This window comes from Emydura macquarii, unplaced genomic scaffold (genome assembly GCF_026122565.2).
Source record: "Emydura macquarii macquarii isolate MOO-44397 ecotype Brisbane River unplaced genomic scaffold, CSIRO-AGI_Emac_v2 contig_1477, whole genome shotgun sequence".
Taxonomy (NCBI): domain Eukaryota; kingdom Metazoa; phylum Chordata; order Testudines; family Chelidae; genus Emydura; species Emydura macquarii.
Window position 1 is genome coordinate 2,747,328 of NW_027131614.1, and position 18,244 is coordinate 2,765,571.

Sequence of the window (18,244 nt, forward strand, 5' to 3'; positions counted from 1 at the left end):
TGTAGGAGGCATTCCAGATGGGGGTGGGTTTGAAGAGAAAGGGGCATGTGCACATCGAAGGAGGCATGGCTGTGGAAACTTTTCAGCCCAGCTGTTCTACACCCCTACAATGGCAAATAAGTGATGTAAGACAACCCTGCGGGGTGCTGAGACTGTGCCAGGGATTGAGCGAGTCCTAGGCTCTCCCAGAATGGTGACGGCACAACCTAAATCCCTGTGCCAGCCCCACTACTAGTGCAGGGATGAATTGCCTTGTTCTGTTCATTCCCTTTGAAGCATCTGACATCGGGCACAATCTCAAGAGAGGATACTGGGCTAGATGGACCACTGTGTGGCCATTTTTATGAATTGGTCCCTTTGACGTCAGTGGGACTACTCATGCTAGGAAGCAATATGCTAGGTAGTAAATTGCAAAACTGGACCCAGCTTCGCTCACAGAAATAGTTCTTACTCATGCAAGTATGCCTACTGACTTGCCTACTTAAGAAAGTAACAGTTTTCCATTTAAAAAACAACAAAAAATAAAAATAAAAAAACCCCATCACCCTGGAAATTAGGTGTGTGAGTAGAGTGCTGTGTTGTGTAGTTTTTTGTTTGTTGTATTGTTGATAATAGAAAGTGAAAGTTAAAAGTGAGGCTGCTGTGGCTGACAGAAGGTAACAGAGGGGGACAAGGTAATGACCCAGAAGGAAATGTCAGTAGGAGGGGATCTTATAAACAGTCCATTGTTTTGAGCCTTAACTGCACCGCTGTTGAATTTTTCTCCATTTCAATTGCTGCCCTCCTCCTCCTTTTACTCCTCTCCCCTCTTCCATCCCTCTCCTATTGCTTCTTTTTCTTTCATCCTTCTGAGCTGTGCTGACGCCAGGGGAGAGGTCCAGAGCAGGAGGGAAGGTCCAGCAAGTCTGAAATAAAAAAATATTACAAAGAAAAGATAAAATGGGTTCAGAAATGCAGTTAAATAAAACAACAATTTTAATGCATTTTTCCCCTTCTGATAAATGACACTTTATTGCAGGACACATTTTAGACAGAGAAAGTAATTCCTGCTGTAACTCTGTGGTTATGATTAGTGTTACAAGATTCATTATTATTTTTGACCACCTAGCAGAAATTTCTGAACCCATTTTAACATTTCTGTTGTGATATGCCATGCAATACAATACTGTTTGCTGTCTTAAGCCCCAATTCAAGAGAACATCCCATTTCAGGACAGCTCTTAACCTTTTTGCTCTAAATGCTGTCCTGAATCATTAGCACTTTTCCTATAAGATTCTCTGCATAGGCAGATCCCTGCATCCACTTGGAGCCTTATTGAATATCTATTCACACAGAGCAGCTTGCAGAATGGGGACCTTATGACATCTGATGGCAAAGTTTGGCTCAGATGACATACTAGTATGTAGTAGCTCAGTCAGCAATTGTATATTTTTATATATTCAAAGTGCATTATGCCACATGTTCCTTATATTCTAATGACAAACATTCTATTTGTAACTAATGTATGATATCAGATGTGTTAACAATACATATATTAGCATGGTGTCCAGCCATGATGGATTATGACGCCTTAGGTATATAACACAAAAAAGGGAGACAAACCAGAGACTCCATGAATTCCACTAAGGATATCATTATTACCAAGCTATTTTATGTGAGAGTTGCTCGAATACTACAATTTCAATAGGCAGTACAAAACTCTAAGGTAGATATATAGATATACTGTGAGGAATAAATGTGAAGGCCAAGTGCCTCCTAATCTGTGAAGTGTGTACATGATATTGTAACTCTACACCCTATTGCCCTTAGGAAATGGTTATTTGAATGTTTTACACTGTGAGCTCCAACCTATGTCTCTTGAGTCTTATTAATCAATCAGATTTCTGACTTAATGCATGCCATTTCAACATGGCTGTTATAGTATACTAGCTGTGCTTCATTTTAGAATATGAATAATACTATGTTTTTGGGAATTAACTCACACCATGCCATGTTTTGTACTTTTTCATATCATACTGAACTATACATTTTACTGGCTTGATTCAGGTTTCCTCTTCTAGTACTTTGGACTATACAGTGTAATTAAAATTATATAATTACATAATGGCACTGACAGCTGAAATGTGTGGCCAACTCTGGCACCCTAGAGGAATTTGCATTGCGGGGATCCACAAAGCTCTCCATAAACCCCAATCTATTTACATAGTTTTATCACTCTTCTAAAATCCTACAAAGAATTTTGCAGACACCCACATAGCAATAGTCAAACCCCTGTAATCAAACAGGACTCCATATTATCTATGAGCTATAATAGCTCATTATTTTTCGTTACACTTCATCTTACTGCTGATGGGATCTCACCACTATCTCTAATTGGATTCACTTCACAATGTAGTGCAATAGATGATGACGTCATACTATACTAGATACTGGTACTCACAGCAAGGCTCTACAGTTCCCCATTGAGTACTGATCTAAATCTTGCACTTACCAATGGACTTTGAAAGATCATTTGTCAGTAATATTCTAGGAATTGATTTAAATGAGAACTTAATAATAACCAAGTAGAGGGAAGCATTTTTGCCACTTACTTTATCCACTCCTAATTTAAAAATATTGTAAAGGTATATCTGTATATTCAAACTCTACATATTTGATTGTATTCTTCTCCCCACAACTGCACTTTGCTTCTTTTCTCAGGCACCAAGAGCTCCCTATTGATGGACCCTTTGTATCCATCATTATATGAAGTCAGTGGATTTTTGTGCAGACTCTTGGTTGGTGGAACTCATTGCAATATCAGGACCTTAGGTTTAAGCTCTTCAGGGCAGGAACAATGAATAAAATCCTGACTTCAGTGCGGCCAATGTGAGTTTAGTCATTGACTCACTTAGATCAAAGCTCAGCTGATTCCCTCCCTCCCCACATGGAAATTTCCTCTTTTCCTCAAAATTTTCTACAGAAAGAAGACACTTTTTGCAAAAGATTTTGTTTAGTCAAAAATTCAGTTTTCCAAAAAGGGTTTTTCTGGGACTGCACAAGGTATAAATAGCACTCCCCTTCCAATCAGCAGGAAGGATAGTGACACTTCCATCACCACCACCTTGTTTTATCTGCTTCCTATTGCATCCCTGTAAACTTTTCCCCTCCATCCCCTATACTGCCCAATGTAAAGGGATTCCTTAGAGAAGCAACAATCCCTTTTCTTCCAGCCAATCGGATAAGGACCCACCACATAGCGTTTCATGAATACAGATTATATGGAAATTTTTCAGCCTCCTTACCACTGACTTAAATAGGGCTAGGATTTCGCCCAATATCTTTGTATTTACTTGTACAGCACCTAGCACAATGGGGTACCAATCCTGATATTTGGGACCACTGTGTACTACTAAAATTAAATTAAATTAAATTAAACTAAATAATAGCAGCAACTGCTACATCAAAGAATTATCCCCCATCACAAAATGAGACAGTAACTTCAAGACTTAAGGGTAAATTCTCTTTTCAAAGGGCATAACTGTCATTAATAGTTTATAAGATTTACACGTATGCATTTGAAGGAGCCAATCTTGTAGTTGTTCCACGTACAGAACCCCCATTTTAATCAATGGAAGTTTTGCATGCAGAAGGAAAACAGAATCAATAGTGAGGAAAATGATTCCTCTCTCCCACTCCAGCATTTTAAAAGTCTGACCTGAATTTATCCAATTTAGAGAATAGTGAAAACTGACCTCACTACTAGCATTCCTAATTTAGGGTCTAAGCCTACTCCCAATTAAATCAATGGGAATTTCAGGAGCAGAATTGGACCCAAAAAGATGACACAAAAACATGATATAATCTAGCCCTTTCATAGGTACCTGAATATAAGTGTTCTGTTTTTAATTGTACCTACATAGATCCACACAGTATTATACAGCAGTGTTATACAGCCCGTGGGTTGTACACGGCCCATCAGAGCATTTCATAAAGCCAGTGGCCTGCTTTAATACAATATACTAACCGCTGATTCATTAGTATTTTGTCATCATGTTTACATCATTTTAGTTTACACAAGTGTGTAAATAGACAATACTGTGCATAGAAACAATCTATCTAAATACATACGAAAAAAGTTTAACTTAAAATATAAATCAACACAGGTGACTTTAAATCTTATAAAATATGTAGAATCTGTCTGGCCCACACAAGGTTGTGCTTAGGTTTATGTGGCTCTCCTATGTAACAAGGTTGGGCATGACTGTTATACAGCATGTACAATGACTGTTTGCACAGAGCATTTTTCAGAGTTAAACAGCTTCCATCCTCTTAAATATTTAAGTAAAAAGGGTCTTTCAATATTGTAATTAGGCAGAATTCCTTCTTTTCAGTCGTAGGAAGCTTTTTATTTTAGAGACTGAGCACTGGAAAGCAGCAGAAACATGATGCTCCACTTACTATACACCATGGGATTAATCTTAAGAGGTGTAAAAGAGCCACAAATCCCACTGAGTTTGATGACGCTGCAAGTGCTCAATGCTTCTTTGGATGAGGCCATGTGTGATTGCCCAGGCATTCATGAACAGCTTTATCAAACTCATGAATTACTTTTTTCTAGATTTAATTCATCACTATTGCTAAGATAAAAAGTATATGTATATATGGTGCAAGCATTTTTATATTTTAAATACTAAACAACTCTGATATCAAACAACACAGTTAAAACAATTCAAAACAGCTTTCACGAGATTGGGTTCATAAATCTAAACACCTTAAAGCAACATAAAAACTACAGTATATAGTACATAGGATGTCCTCAAAACATAATACCATCACCATTTCGGAGATTACAAGTTCTCTCTTTCATTTGACATGTCACCCACTGAATATCTATGGGAAGCTCCTAGCTGAGACTGACATATCTTTGGCTTCGAGTGTCATTTACATGACATGCTGCTCTACAGACCAAATTCAAACTAGTTATAATCATGTAAAAATCCCACTAACATTTTGGCCAATTATCTCCTTTTTCCTGACCCTACACTATATAGTCCCAATGCCTGACCACAATAATGATCTAGTCGAAAGAAAATGGAACGTGATTCAACCAAATTAAGACTGCAGTAATATTTCTTGGTCACAGAAACATTCAAGGTATGTCTACATGGCAGCTGGAAGTAGACAGGCTTGTGCTAGCAGGGCTCAAGTTAGCATGCTAAAAATAGCAGTATGGCGTTTGGGCTCTGAAGCCCCACTGACACCCTAGGCTTGGGAGCCTAAGTCACAACATCTATATTACTATTTTTGGCATGCTAGCTCAAGCCCTGCTAGTGTGAGTCTGTCTGGATGCTTGCTCCCAGGTGCAGTATAGGCACACCCCCAGACCATCGGACCTGGGGCTTTTCACAAAGCTGGTTAATAGCATCAAGGTTCTATTGGATCCATGTTGCTCCTTGTTCCTCTGGTAAGACATGTACTGCCTTTATGATCTGTGGTTTGCCAAGAGGCTGTGACCATTTTTTCCCTGAGGCAAAGTGTCCTCTGTGCTCAGATTGCTTCACTGACTCATTGGAGTACAATTTAATGGACGTAATAATAATCTTTAAAGCCTAAGTAACATCAGCTCTCTCATTATCTGGTAAAAATTCCTCTATGCAAACCTCATTTAACCAGGACTCCACAGATTTTGGGGGAAAGGCTCATGACTGGCCAGTGCATATCCCAAGGTTAGAGACCTCAGCTCCTGTCCCTGCTGCAATCTGTACAAAACTCTCCAACTAGAGGAAACCACATGGACTAAAGTTTGCAGTTTTCCACTTAACTTTAGCCATCAATCAGCTTTTCACACTGGAGCGTTTGAACTGGGAGATTGCAATCATATAGATACTACTGCTCTAGAAAGAAAAATATTGGCACAATAACTATGTAAACACTAAGGGTTAACTGATTAGCTAAATATTTTACTAACTCTGGAACAGGCTGAAATCACCCATAATTATATACATATACAGTATTTTAAATACATTCCAGTATTTCACAGCTATAAAACAAATTAATTGTATTAGTGCCTAGCAACCTGAAATTTGGTTAGTAATTTGAAAAGGCAATTTGATTATTTGATTTAATTGGTGGTGCATGACTCATCGAATCAGAAAATCACACTCAATTGTGCAAAAATAATGCTTCTCAGAAAAGTGAGCCAAAATCAAAGTCCAAGTCCTTCTAAAAGATTAAATAAATTATTGAAATTAAAACCACATTTCTAAATGGCAAGAAAATAATCATGAGTTAAAATGATGCAATCTATTCAGCTGTACACGAAAGATCAACAAAGAGGTGGATGAGTTTGAAATACTACCTCAACCTTCCTTGGACTAACAAATAATTAGATTTGTTCAAATGTTACTGTACAGCATATCAGTTGGAAAATAACTGAATTTATACAGTGTTCAACAAAAGAACAAGTAGCATCAGTGGTCACTCAAAGCAAAAAACAAAACTAAACTAAAACCACAACTTGAGCAACAATATTTTGGGTCTATATCTGTGACCTAACAAATCTATACAGCTGTCTAACTTCTCATGAGTTTAGCATCACCTTTAATGTGCAGTGTTCTTCATTCTGGATCCTAATCTTGCAAATATTCACACGTGTGTAGCTTCATGCACATGAGTAGTATGATTGACTCCTCACCCCTGTAATGTTACTCTTGAGAGTTTGCAGGATTAGGGCAACAGTGTTCTGGATAATTAGTTGTTTACAGATTCACTGAGCAATAAAAAAGGCATGACCATCCTTTATTTAAGATCTGTTACAAACTCTATTGAGGTTTTATATTTTATATTTTTATTTTATATTTTATAGACCATAACCAAAAAGTTATAGTCTATAAAATATCTCTTGCCAAACTTTCCTCATTTTTTTCACTATTCAGTATCCTTGTTCCTTCACTTTCTTTCTCATCTGAGTTCTTTTCCAAATTCTCACTGATTTTAATATGTTCCTGCTGTGAATGCTACTTTTGCTGTAAGTCTTTCCATGCTCAGTTCTGCAGGGCTGGACTGTCTTAAAGGAAAATTGAGACCATTTTGCTCTGCCTGATCAACAAGGAAGGTTGTAGATTAATAAATAGTTGTGCCCATGAATACATTCTGAAAGCGAAAAGTATTTTTAAGGGTTATCGTTAGCATTTCTGAACCTAGCTCTGGACATTGTTGGGAAAGGGATGCTATTTATGTCACCTAAAGTGCTGAAGCCTAAAAGAATAATTTGGAAACCATCTTAATATAGTGAGTGTTCAAAAATCATTAAAAAAAAATGTCAGCAGATAACAAATTGGTGTCATAATGTTCATGTCCATTCATTTAGATAGTATTTTTCTCTCTTATAAAATGTTGAAGAAGGTTATAAACTGGTTTACAATCTATTCCACTGGGCTCCCACCTTACTAAGGTCACAGATGCCATTGTCGGAAGTCAGAATATTGGTCTGACCCAGTATGGCCATTCTTATGTTCTCACTGTTTTTCATTGCAAACATGCCACTTTGAACCTGAGTTCAGAAAATCCAACTGTAATTAAAAACAAGAAGGACTCATCTATGTCCTTGGGCAGTGTGAGTGCTAACGAGGTCAATGGGAATTATATATGCATATATGAAGGCAGAATTGGGCCCTTAAATATCTTGTACAGTTTATACATAGTGTTATGTTGTTTATCTGGTGAACTTTTCAACTGTTGGACTGAGCTAAATGGGAGAAAAATTGCTGTAAGGCAGAACTCTAGCCTGTTAATGGCTGATAGGAAGTACTGCTTTTAGGATAATGATTTAGAAAAATGGAGTCTAGAAAATAAGCACCTTGCGAAGAAACTGTAATTAGAAAAATGGTTTTAAAAAGTAAGTAGCAAACTTTCATTTTCATGATCATCAGAAGGAGGCTATTATGATAATGTCTACTGGCCAATACAATATCCAAGTGGCCATAAGTGGTATGAAAAGAAAGAAAGGGTGAATGGAAAACCCTTAGATACTAGAAATTGGACAGTTGTGGGGAAAAAACTTCCCCAATGTTGAGATATCTGGAAACAATGAGTGGATTTCCTTCTATCATCCGTTCAGGGCACTGGGATGGCTAATATCCTCTGTATTGCTTATTTATGACTAAGTGCTCATCCTGAGTTGAGGGCACCCAGAATCCTATATAGTCAGGCTGTTCAGTAATGAGACTTCTATTCAGTAGGTATTGAGAACGTATTATTTTGGGGGAGAATGCAAAACAACAACAATTGCTTTCCAGTGTTTTCTGTTTACAAATCTCTGTAAAGGAGATTAACTCTCTTGCTTCCCTTTAAATATCAGAAGAGAAATTTAAAATATAAAGTAGGTACCATTCAAGTCTGGACATATACCACTTGCAGAAGTTATATTTACTATGCTAGTAGCTGTATTTCCCATTCTAAACATAGGAAATGCTGCAAATATTATGTTAAAGGTAATACTACAGTTCAGCAGATGTCCATTTTAATCTTTTCTAGTTTATTTATAAAAGTTTATATCTTGAAAATAACAGAACAATTACTAGTCTTGATACATTATTTATATTGGTGACTTTCCAAACATGAATGCAAATTAAAACACAAAGTCCTGTTTTCAATAAAATTAAATTATGACATAAACCAGCAGAAGCATGGAAATTTCAAGTTGTGCCTTATACAGCATTTTCAATTAAGTCCTAGTGTGCATAGATGTTGCAGCATATACAGAGCCAAATACTGCCCTTCTTATAAAAGTAGCCTTCTTTGGCCCATGTTATTAAAAGTGCATATGTTATTTTGTTCATACCCAAGTCGTACATGCAAAATACTCAATAAAACCTCAACTAGTGCACATGAAAGGTGTGTGCATATCTATTCCTGACTTGTGCCCATGCAAAGGGTATTTTGTACACTCCACTTGGGTGCCCATAATAGTGCACTTCTACAACTTTTTATCATGGACTTCAAGGAAAGATGAAGTGAGCTTGATTTTACTCATAGTCAGCAACTATCTGTACAAATTACTGATATATCATATCTGCCCATAAAAACAGACAAGTTATGAGCCAAAGGAATGTCAGTTTGGAAATTACTTGCCTGTTTTGTTTGTTTAAATACCTTACCAATACTAAGGATTCTGGGTTTATTGTCCATTCTCCTCAACTTTAAGAAAAACTGAAAAACTGTAATTTAAAATTAGGGGGGAAAGTAGTGTATAGGATTCTGATCACTATTTTGTACTAACAGATTTCTTTCCATCTGATTTATGAAAATATAAGTAGATTTAGCAGAAATCAATTTTTAATGTAAATCCAATAGATAATATCAATGTTTATTTTAAAGATTTTTTTAGATTTTTATTCATTTTAATGTTTACAGTTGCAGGAAGTTATGAGAGGGTCAAACAATGGTGGAGATCAGACAGTAATTATTTAATGACAGTAGATGATGAGATTCAAAAAGTTAAAGCTTATAACTATTAAAACACAAATTGTCAACATCACATCTCAAAATATACAAAGTAAATGTCCTTAAATCAAACTAAAAAGTTCTCAAGCAGTATTTTTCTTATCTGTCTGTAAATGCAGATTATTATCAATGGAAATATTTTTTCACTAGTTTGTGTATGTATGGTGAAATAGACACTTACCAACATTTACTGATAAAAATCTAATCCCACCATACTTAAATAAAAGCAGAGGTCTCAGACTTCTTAAAATGTGGATTATTGACCTAGTGGATTGTAACTACTTCAGAGAAGGTATTATAATCTGTCATGCAAATAGTGTCATGTAAATAGAAAATCTGTCATGTAGATAGTGACTTTTTGAAAGATGGATTATTGACCCAATTGCAAATTAACTCTATGTGTTAATTTTTTTTATCACCTTGTTATATAAACCCTCCAGGCATGTATAATGGCTACTTTTCTACACAAGGTAACTAAAGTTTATTGGGTTTTATTTCTTAACATATCCAACAGAATGAGTGTACATAACAGATTTTGGATTAAAATTTTTCAGTTTAAAAGAGCAAAGTATTATGAGCTGCAAGAACGTAAATACATGTCTCAAGCCTGCAACTTCCAAATATATTTGTAGTTCTATAAATAAAAAAAATAGACAAAATGTTTCTCTTTACATCAGGAAAGAAAAAAAAGTATTCCCTAGAAGACACTTTGTTTTCAATTTTTAAATGCAGAGCAAATTTTTATGACCGAGTTATAAATCCCTGAAATGTGTTCGTAGACTATACATTAAACACCATCACAGTAAAGCAAACCCTACGGAACACTGCAGATCCAAGTATTCAACTTTGATAAAATACTCAGCTCTATCTCCTTCTGCAAAAACTGTCAGTTAGAAAAATCTTTCAAAATGATATTTCAGTGCACCAACATCCTGTGTCTAAACCAGGAACCGTTTAGGCGCTGTTAAGCAGCTAAGTACTATTAAAGCTTAGTAACAGTTTCTTCCCCAATCTTGAACTCTCAGTGACCGTCACGGAAAGTAACTGTTCCCTATTCGAGGGCAGACAGTAGCATTAATAATCACCAAAACAAAAGGAAACACCTCAAATAACTATCTGCTCATAATTAATCGCCAGCTCAATGAGCTAAACCTCGCAGAAACGACTTGCTTGCTGCCCCGATTGTTCCTTGTTAACAGGAGCAGAAGTTGGAAATAAGGGGGGTTGTTATCCCTATGGATTTGGAATATGTGTCAGGCTCATATGGCGATGAGCCAGTCCCTCTGAGGGATTGCTGCTGCTGTTTCTCTCACAGCTATCTAAGATTTTCTAATGGGCAGTTTTAAAACACATACACACATCAACCAAACACCTTCTTTCTCATTCACAATCCAGTCCCGTTATCTTTAAGCCCCAGCAGCGTCCTTGCTCATAACTTGCATCTCAAGGTTCCATCTCAGGTTTGTCAGCTGGCTACCCTTATGTCTAGGATAGTACATAAACTATCACACGCAGCTTAACCGACCTGGGCTCAATTAGTACACTGTTTTGGACACATCCGAGCGATCAAGAGGCAGAGGAATTTAGTTGCGTCTTCATTTCACTGAGAACACATATTTAGCTAGGGATTTTCATGATTAATAATAATTATTAATTATTATTGTTATTATTCTCGTAACGTAATTTACAAAGAGTGGAAACGCCTACAAGGAGATGAAGTACCTGCACTGGGGAGATGTTCAGTTGTTCACTTCATCTTCCGTTGACAAGGAAACCAAAACCGCACTTCATTCTCCAGGAAAACCTTCCACTGCCATCATTTGAAAATGTATTTATTTGTATATATGTGCATATCTATCATCATCATCATTATGATAATCATCATCATCATCAAATTATCTCGGTAAAAAAATAAAAAAGTCAAATGTGCAAAATTAACGATCATTGATTTGGCTTTTTGTGTGTATTTGTTTTGCTTTTTTTTTTTTTTTTTTTTTTTTTAAGGAGAAAAAAGTATTTAAAAATGATCAACTCTAACAAGCTGCAAGAAAAGTTTCACGTTATAAACGGGCATCAAAGAAGAAGAAAAAAAACGGATTGCACCGAGTGTCAAAAAAAAGGAAACAACCACCAAAAATAATAAAATTAACATCTTGCTCAGTGGCCTGCACCAGTATTGCAAGATCGCAAACTCTTTGTAAACACTGCTGTAAAATGCATTTGCAATTCACATCTCTCTCTATATATATATTTAAAAAATCAAAATTAAAAAACATCAGAACAACATCTGGAAAAATCGTCTGCAAAAAGAGTTAGAAACATGCCTTTTTTTCCTCATCTTTTAAAAAAAAAACCGCATATTTCACATCGCTTTTCTTTTCTCGTGCCATAACAAAACCAGTTGCATATCTAGATCTAGAGATAGGAAATTTATCTATGTTGCTGCTGGCCTGGTAAGTCTTAATTGCATTGCCTTGCTCAATTCCCAGTGACTCCCAGCCCCCGGCAGCACCTTTTGCTCCCAGTTTAGTAACCATCGCATGCTAAGAAAAAAAAAAACAAAAAACAAAAAACAAAAAAAAACTTGTCATCAGAAAAAGGATCAAATCCATTGAAACAATAATCAAAGAGGAAGAGAAAAAAGGAAGAAGAAAAACAAAAAAAGGAAGAAAAAAACAGGACGCAAAAGGAGGACAAGAATAGCAGCGGAAAGGTACTCACCGAGCGGGAGTAAAAGAGAGGAATAAAAATGAGAGTTACTATAAAATACAGTATGGCGGTGGAAGAAGGAATGAGGCGCTTTTCTTTTTTTTTTTTTTTTTTTTCCTCCTCTCTAGTCTCTGCCTCAGGCAGCGGACACGTGATTCGTAGCCAGGCTGACTCGCAGGCAGGGGGAAGGGGTTAGCCCCGAGGGAGCAGCCCAACACACACGGCGGCGGCAGCGAGCCGGCGGCTGGAGGAGGGAGCCCGCAGCAAGCGCGGCGGCGGGAGCTGGAGCCTCAGCGCGGCGGCGCGAGCCCAGAGCAGGTGCCTCTCGCCCGAGCGCCACGCGCCGCGCACACACGCCAAAGACAGTCAGGGGCGCGGGCGAGAGGCGGCGGGGAGCTAAAGGCGGAGGCAGCGTGTGACCGGGAGCAGCTGCTGCGTGCGTGCGTGCGCCTCGGTGCCACAACTTGCTGCCTCCTTACCTCAAAGTTATTGCTGCTGCTTCCCCTCCCCCCTTGCCACTCCGGGCTACCAAATTAAGGGTCCCCTCTTCTCCCTAAGAATACACCTTCCTGGGTGGCCTCTGGGGCTGGCTAGACTAGGTGGCAAGTGTCAGTGCAACCAGCGCGTCTCCAACGCCTCCCGCCGCTGGCCGGGCGGGGGCAGAGGAGCTAAGGGTTTTGTGGCTATACTTTCTGCTGGGGCTGGATCTGCTTCACCCCGCTTGCACATCCAAAGCCATGCTTGTCCAGGGCGCGCTGGGCAGCACGTGCTCACGTTTTCAGTGGGAGAGAAACTAGAAAGCGCCAAGAGGCAAGTGCATTGTTTTTTCTACTTCCTTTTGCTTTCCCGGCCTCTGCTCGGTGTTTGCCCCGGTGTTGGTGGGGCGGCTGTTTGTACTAAAGTTGTTGGCAGAGGCTTACGTGAAACAAGTGACTCCTGAAGGGGCTGCTCCTGGGAGAGCGCTTTGCAGGCTAGAAGACGGTCTGTTCTAGCCAGAGAGGCAGCAATGCATCATCACGCAGGAGGCTGGTTCCTCGGCAGGTTAACTCTTTCAGCCGGCTGGTAGGTGAGCCTGTAGTTCCCCATCAGCCTTCCTTGATCATGTTTAACATTAGCCTGTATTATCCAGAGAGGGCATTTGCAATCATCAAGGACCCCATCCTGCACCTCTCACTGGCCAGAGGTTTTGTCTGAGCGAAGGGGTACTGGATCTAGCCCCAAATCAGTCAAGAGCAACCCACGGTGATGTTCTGGACTGGACAGCACCATTATAAACTAGGCAAGAAATATCCCAGGCATCTCTCACCTTTATTACTGCATGAGAGTGTGTAGGTTTTGTTTTGCTTTTAGACTCATAGACTTTAAGGTGAGAATGGACCACCGTGATCATCCAGACTTACCTCCTGGACATCACAGACCACAGAACATTACCCACCCACTTCTGTAATAATCTGTGACAGAGTCATAACCAGTGACAGAGTTACTGAAGTCCATACATTTTGATTTAAAGACTTCAAATTATAGGGAATCCACCATTTATTTTAGTTGAAATCAGCAAGTGACCCATGCTGCACACTGCTGAGGAAGGAAAAAACTCTCCAGGGTCTCTGTCAGTCTGACCTGGCTGAAAATTCTTTCCCGACCCCAAATATGGTGATCAATTAGATCCTGTGCATTTCAGCAACACCCACCAGCCAGATGCCTCGGAAAGAATTATCTATAGTAACTCAGAGCCTTCCCCGTCTAGTGTGCCATCTCTGGCCTTCGGAGATACTTACTAATAGTAGTTATGAATGGGCCATATGCCATTATAGGCAACTTCATCATATCATCCCCTCCATAAATTTATTAAGCTCAGTCTTGGAACAAGTCAGGTTTTTTGCCCCCCACTACTCCTCTTGGAAGGCTCTCCAAAACTTGACTCTTCTGATGGTTAGAAACTGACATCTAATTTCAAGCCTAAACATTGGCCTTTATCTTAAATAACTTGTCTCCCTCCAGAGTGTTTATCTCTCTGATGTATTTATAGAGAGCAATCATATTTACCCTCAGCCTTCATTTTGTCTTCAGTCTAAACAAGCCAAACACTTTAAGTCTGCTGTCCTAAGGTAGGTTCTCTATTTCTTTGATCATCCTAGTAGCCCTTGTCTGAATTTGTTCCAGTTTGAATTCATCCTTCTTAAACAAGGAAGACCAGAATTGCACACTGTAGGTAGATGAGGTCTCACCAGTGCCTTGTACAATGGTAATAACACTTCCTTATCTCTCCTGGCAATACCTTGCCTGATGCATCCCTAAGATTGTATTAACCGTTTTCACAGACAAATTGCATTTTTTAATAATCCAGCTCAGCTTTAATGTTCCCGCCACCCCTCCCCCCCCCCCCCCCCACACACACACACACACTAACAAACATTGCAGTTGCATAGACGTCTGATGAAACTAGGGGTAGCTTTTGCTGGGACTACAATTAGAAGTATGACCTTCTCTGAACAGGATTGTCAAGACCACATTGCTATCCAGTTAAACCATCTCATTAGCAAATTCTATGTCTTCAACATTCTGGGTCAAATTTACTGTGTCAGAAAATATTTGTAATTTCATAAACAATGGAAAAATATTTAAAACTAACGATATCACTGAATATTTACCTAATGTATGTGATGCCTTATTGCTTCACATAAAAGAGGAGAAATAATGAGACATTTGTGTGAAATTGATTAATTTAAGACTATAAATACCTCCATTAACAAGGAGCATAAGTGGACTGCGCTATCCAGACAATTCTTCTACCTCCTTTTCCTGTATTCTTTACTCAGCATGCACTTACTATTCTTATTTGATATGATTGAACCTTTCCCCCTCTTTTCTTCTTCTCTCCTTTTGCAACCCTTCATTCACCTGCCCCTCCTCCCACCTTCCTTTGCTATTTCCCAGCTCTAATCAGTTTAAGACAGAGCTGTCGTATTTGTCAACTATTTTTTTCTGTTAAACAGAATAAAGCATTGAAAAACACATCTCCTCTCACAACCTTTCTTTGTTATTGTGCTAGATCTATTTATTGAGAGGGCAACTGCCCAGTTTTTCCATTAGCACACAAGTAGTTCTGCCCTTTCTACAATTCTGTGTAGATTTAATTTGAGCAGCTGATATTTCATCAGGAACTTTAGAAAACATTCTATTTAGTCATACTATACATGAAGTCTCTTAGAGAAGCAGGATGCAGAAGCCTACTGTTAGCATATTACTCAAAATGATGACCCTTCACCCTGTTGAGTAACATGCTGACCTGCTGAATAAAAGATTGATGACATCATCCCACCTTCCTCTCCTCCTTCTTCCAGTACAATAGCTCCTATTCATGTGTAAATCACTCAGATTTCTTTCCTTCCATCCCTGTACCTCTCTCCCAAACTTTTTGGCAAATACAAATAAACTTTCCCTTTGTATATCTTCTCTGCTCTCAACTTGTTTTAATATCCCAGCTCTCCATAAGAAATGAGAAGAAAGATTAAAGGCTGGAGTCCAAAAATGTAAAATAAAATAACTCTTACTTTTTTTTTTTTGCTGCTTTATTTTTATATTGTGCTTTGGATTTGTTCTGGTTTTTCACATTGCATCCAGCAACTCTTTATCACTGAATTTGGCTCTCAGCAGCAGGCCTGTGCATCTCAGAATTCATAGGTAGGTATAAAATGAAAAAATATTAAGGGATCCTTACGGATATAGAAAACCTCCAGGAAACAAAAAATGATTTATATTGTAACTAACAAATCAACCATGGTTGTGGTACAAACTATCAAAAGCCTAGAAAATCTGCGTGTATGAGATATTTTTTCTTGATTCCATACTAAATTCTCATTAGTATTAGGCACTGCATGAAGGATAATGACTGAACAAATTATGGACTAAAGCCCCAATCCTGCATATTTATTCAAGAATGTGTGTCTAGTCCCATTGACTTCCTGTTTGCAGGATCAAGACCTACATTAGAATCTCCCCTTCCTCCCCTCTGTTTCCACCATTGTTTATTAAACAGAAATTTGAATATATATTTCTTTCTGTACAAGTAAGAATAAAATAAATTATTTCATGCAAGAGTATGTATTCATTGTCCAATAAACCGTTACAATTCTCACTGATAAATATGGATCACAAACACATATTTAGGAATTTGGTTAAATAGAGTACATAATTTTTGGAATGTATTGTAGTACACATTATTTATCAGATGGATTACAAAACCTTAGATATCAGGTAAACATGTATTTTGTGCCTATCCTCATTTTGAAATGGTGTATTCATTTGATACACTCTACCCGTTCCAAAAAATCATAGATATGATACATAATGTAGGATCTGTACTTGAGCACTTTAAAAAGCTTTATATTATTAAGGCATGATTTAATGGCCTAGGAACGGTATTGTGCTCTCTTTTGGGAGAGCAAGGTCAAAAATTGTAGCAAGACGTTTCTCAGTGTGGTCAAGGTTGTTAACATTGAGAAAATGAACTTTCAAGTCTCTAAAGGCTTGACCCTGCAGAAGTTTAGAGGAGAGTTAGGAGTGAGTGGCACTGATCCACCAAAAGGATGGTGCTTTTCTGCTCATAATCCAATATGGCGAAGTAAACTATAGGGATTGAATTCTACAGGTGGCCTGACAAGAACAGTATGACCATCATGAGGTACTGAGCAACAGGGCGGTAGAGATCCTGTTTTCTTGGAACCTTGGGAAACCTTTCTATGTCAGTGACTGGACCTCTGGGTTTCCCCTTCTATCAGTTTCTCCTAAGAGCAGTTCTTAAGCACACTCATATAAGCCACTGCTCTTGGGCCAACAGGATACTGAGTGCTACTGAAAAGCGTACAGAGCAGAGTGAGATAGCTCAGGGCGTGCACAAAGGTGTTACAATTTGGTATGGAGAAATGTGTACAGTGCTCAACAATGTGAGCAAGTGTCTACATCTGCAGGGAATATAAAGTGGAAAGAGAAGGAATAGAGAGCATTACTGAAGTCGTGGTCAGGGCACAGGTGCTTAAATGCAATCCACTGGATGCAAATTTTGTGTCTAGTGGCCATTTTTAGGATTTTCATTGACTCTGAACCAGTCATAGAGCCTCACTGAAGTATGATTAAAAGGTGCACTTAAAAGTAACTAAAAGTAGGGACTTGCATAAGCACTTACACACCTATGCTTTGGCCACTGACAGACATACTACCACAGGTTCCCATGAAACATTATTTCTCACCACCAGCTGCCTAGTGCTTTGTGACAAATGTTCTTGTAAACCAACTCAACAATACTGCACGCAGTGGTCCTACTATTGACTCAGTGCAATCTCTCACAGCCTTTATATGTACCCCTGCAGAATCAAGTCCCCTGTTTGAGTACAGAAATAAGTGAAATTAAAGATTGCCACCCTGCCCGTAATCTGTATGCAATGGATTGCGTTTAAGCCTCTGTGCTCTGCCTATGGGCTACTATATATCCACCCTGCCATAACAACTCTCCCCCCTTCCTACTGATGCTACTATGAGTGAGTGCCTAGAGGTTTGCTCACATTGCTCGGCACTGTGCACAATCTTTTTCAACATGCAGAAGCTTCTCTGCACAGGTGCTGAGCGTGCAGCCAGCACTATCAATTAGGCATTTCACATTTCAATCATCTTGACTCAGCATCTTGCAGGACTGAGCCCTAGATGGGAAGACACTGTCTAGCACCCCTGGTGTACAGGCAGAGCTTTCAAAATAAAAAAATGTCTCCCTTTTCAGACAAGATTTTAGGCCTGATCCTGTCTTAGTTGGTAACTTGACATATGCAATGACTATAGCCAGTCAACATAGCTATTCGGCTGCAAGATCAGCCAATATGACTTTGACAGCTTCAGTAAAGATTGGGGATTGGGAATTGACTAAAATGGCAATAAATAAAAAAATTAAAAAGGAATTACCTGAGTAAAACTCTTACAATTGCACGCGTGAGCCAACATTTGAGGACAAGGAATAACAAAGCTTCTCAGAAATCTGCAACATATAACTTTGGGAGCA

General features: G+C 38.6%; 1 protein-coding gene across 3 annotated transcripts in view; it reads right to left on the bottom strand.

The window, feature by feature from the left end:
- Positions 1-13,007, bottom strand: part of RALYL (RALY RNA binding protein like) — a 552,061-nt gene extending 539,054 nt beyond the window's left edge. For 2 of the 3 annotated variants that reach the window (XM_067553541.1, XM_067553539.1), the window contains exons 1-2: positions 12,208-13,007; positions 11,209-11,296 (exon numbers count right to left, since the gene is read on the bottom strand). The gene's annotated coding sequence lies outside the window, so the exon portion shown is untranslated. The remainder of the gene's footprint in view (positions 1-11,208; positions 11,297-12,207) is intronic. The other variant, XM_067553544.1, reaches the window with a different exon arrangement.
- Positions 13,008-18,244: the final 5,237 nt, after the last annotated feature.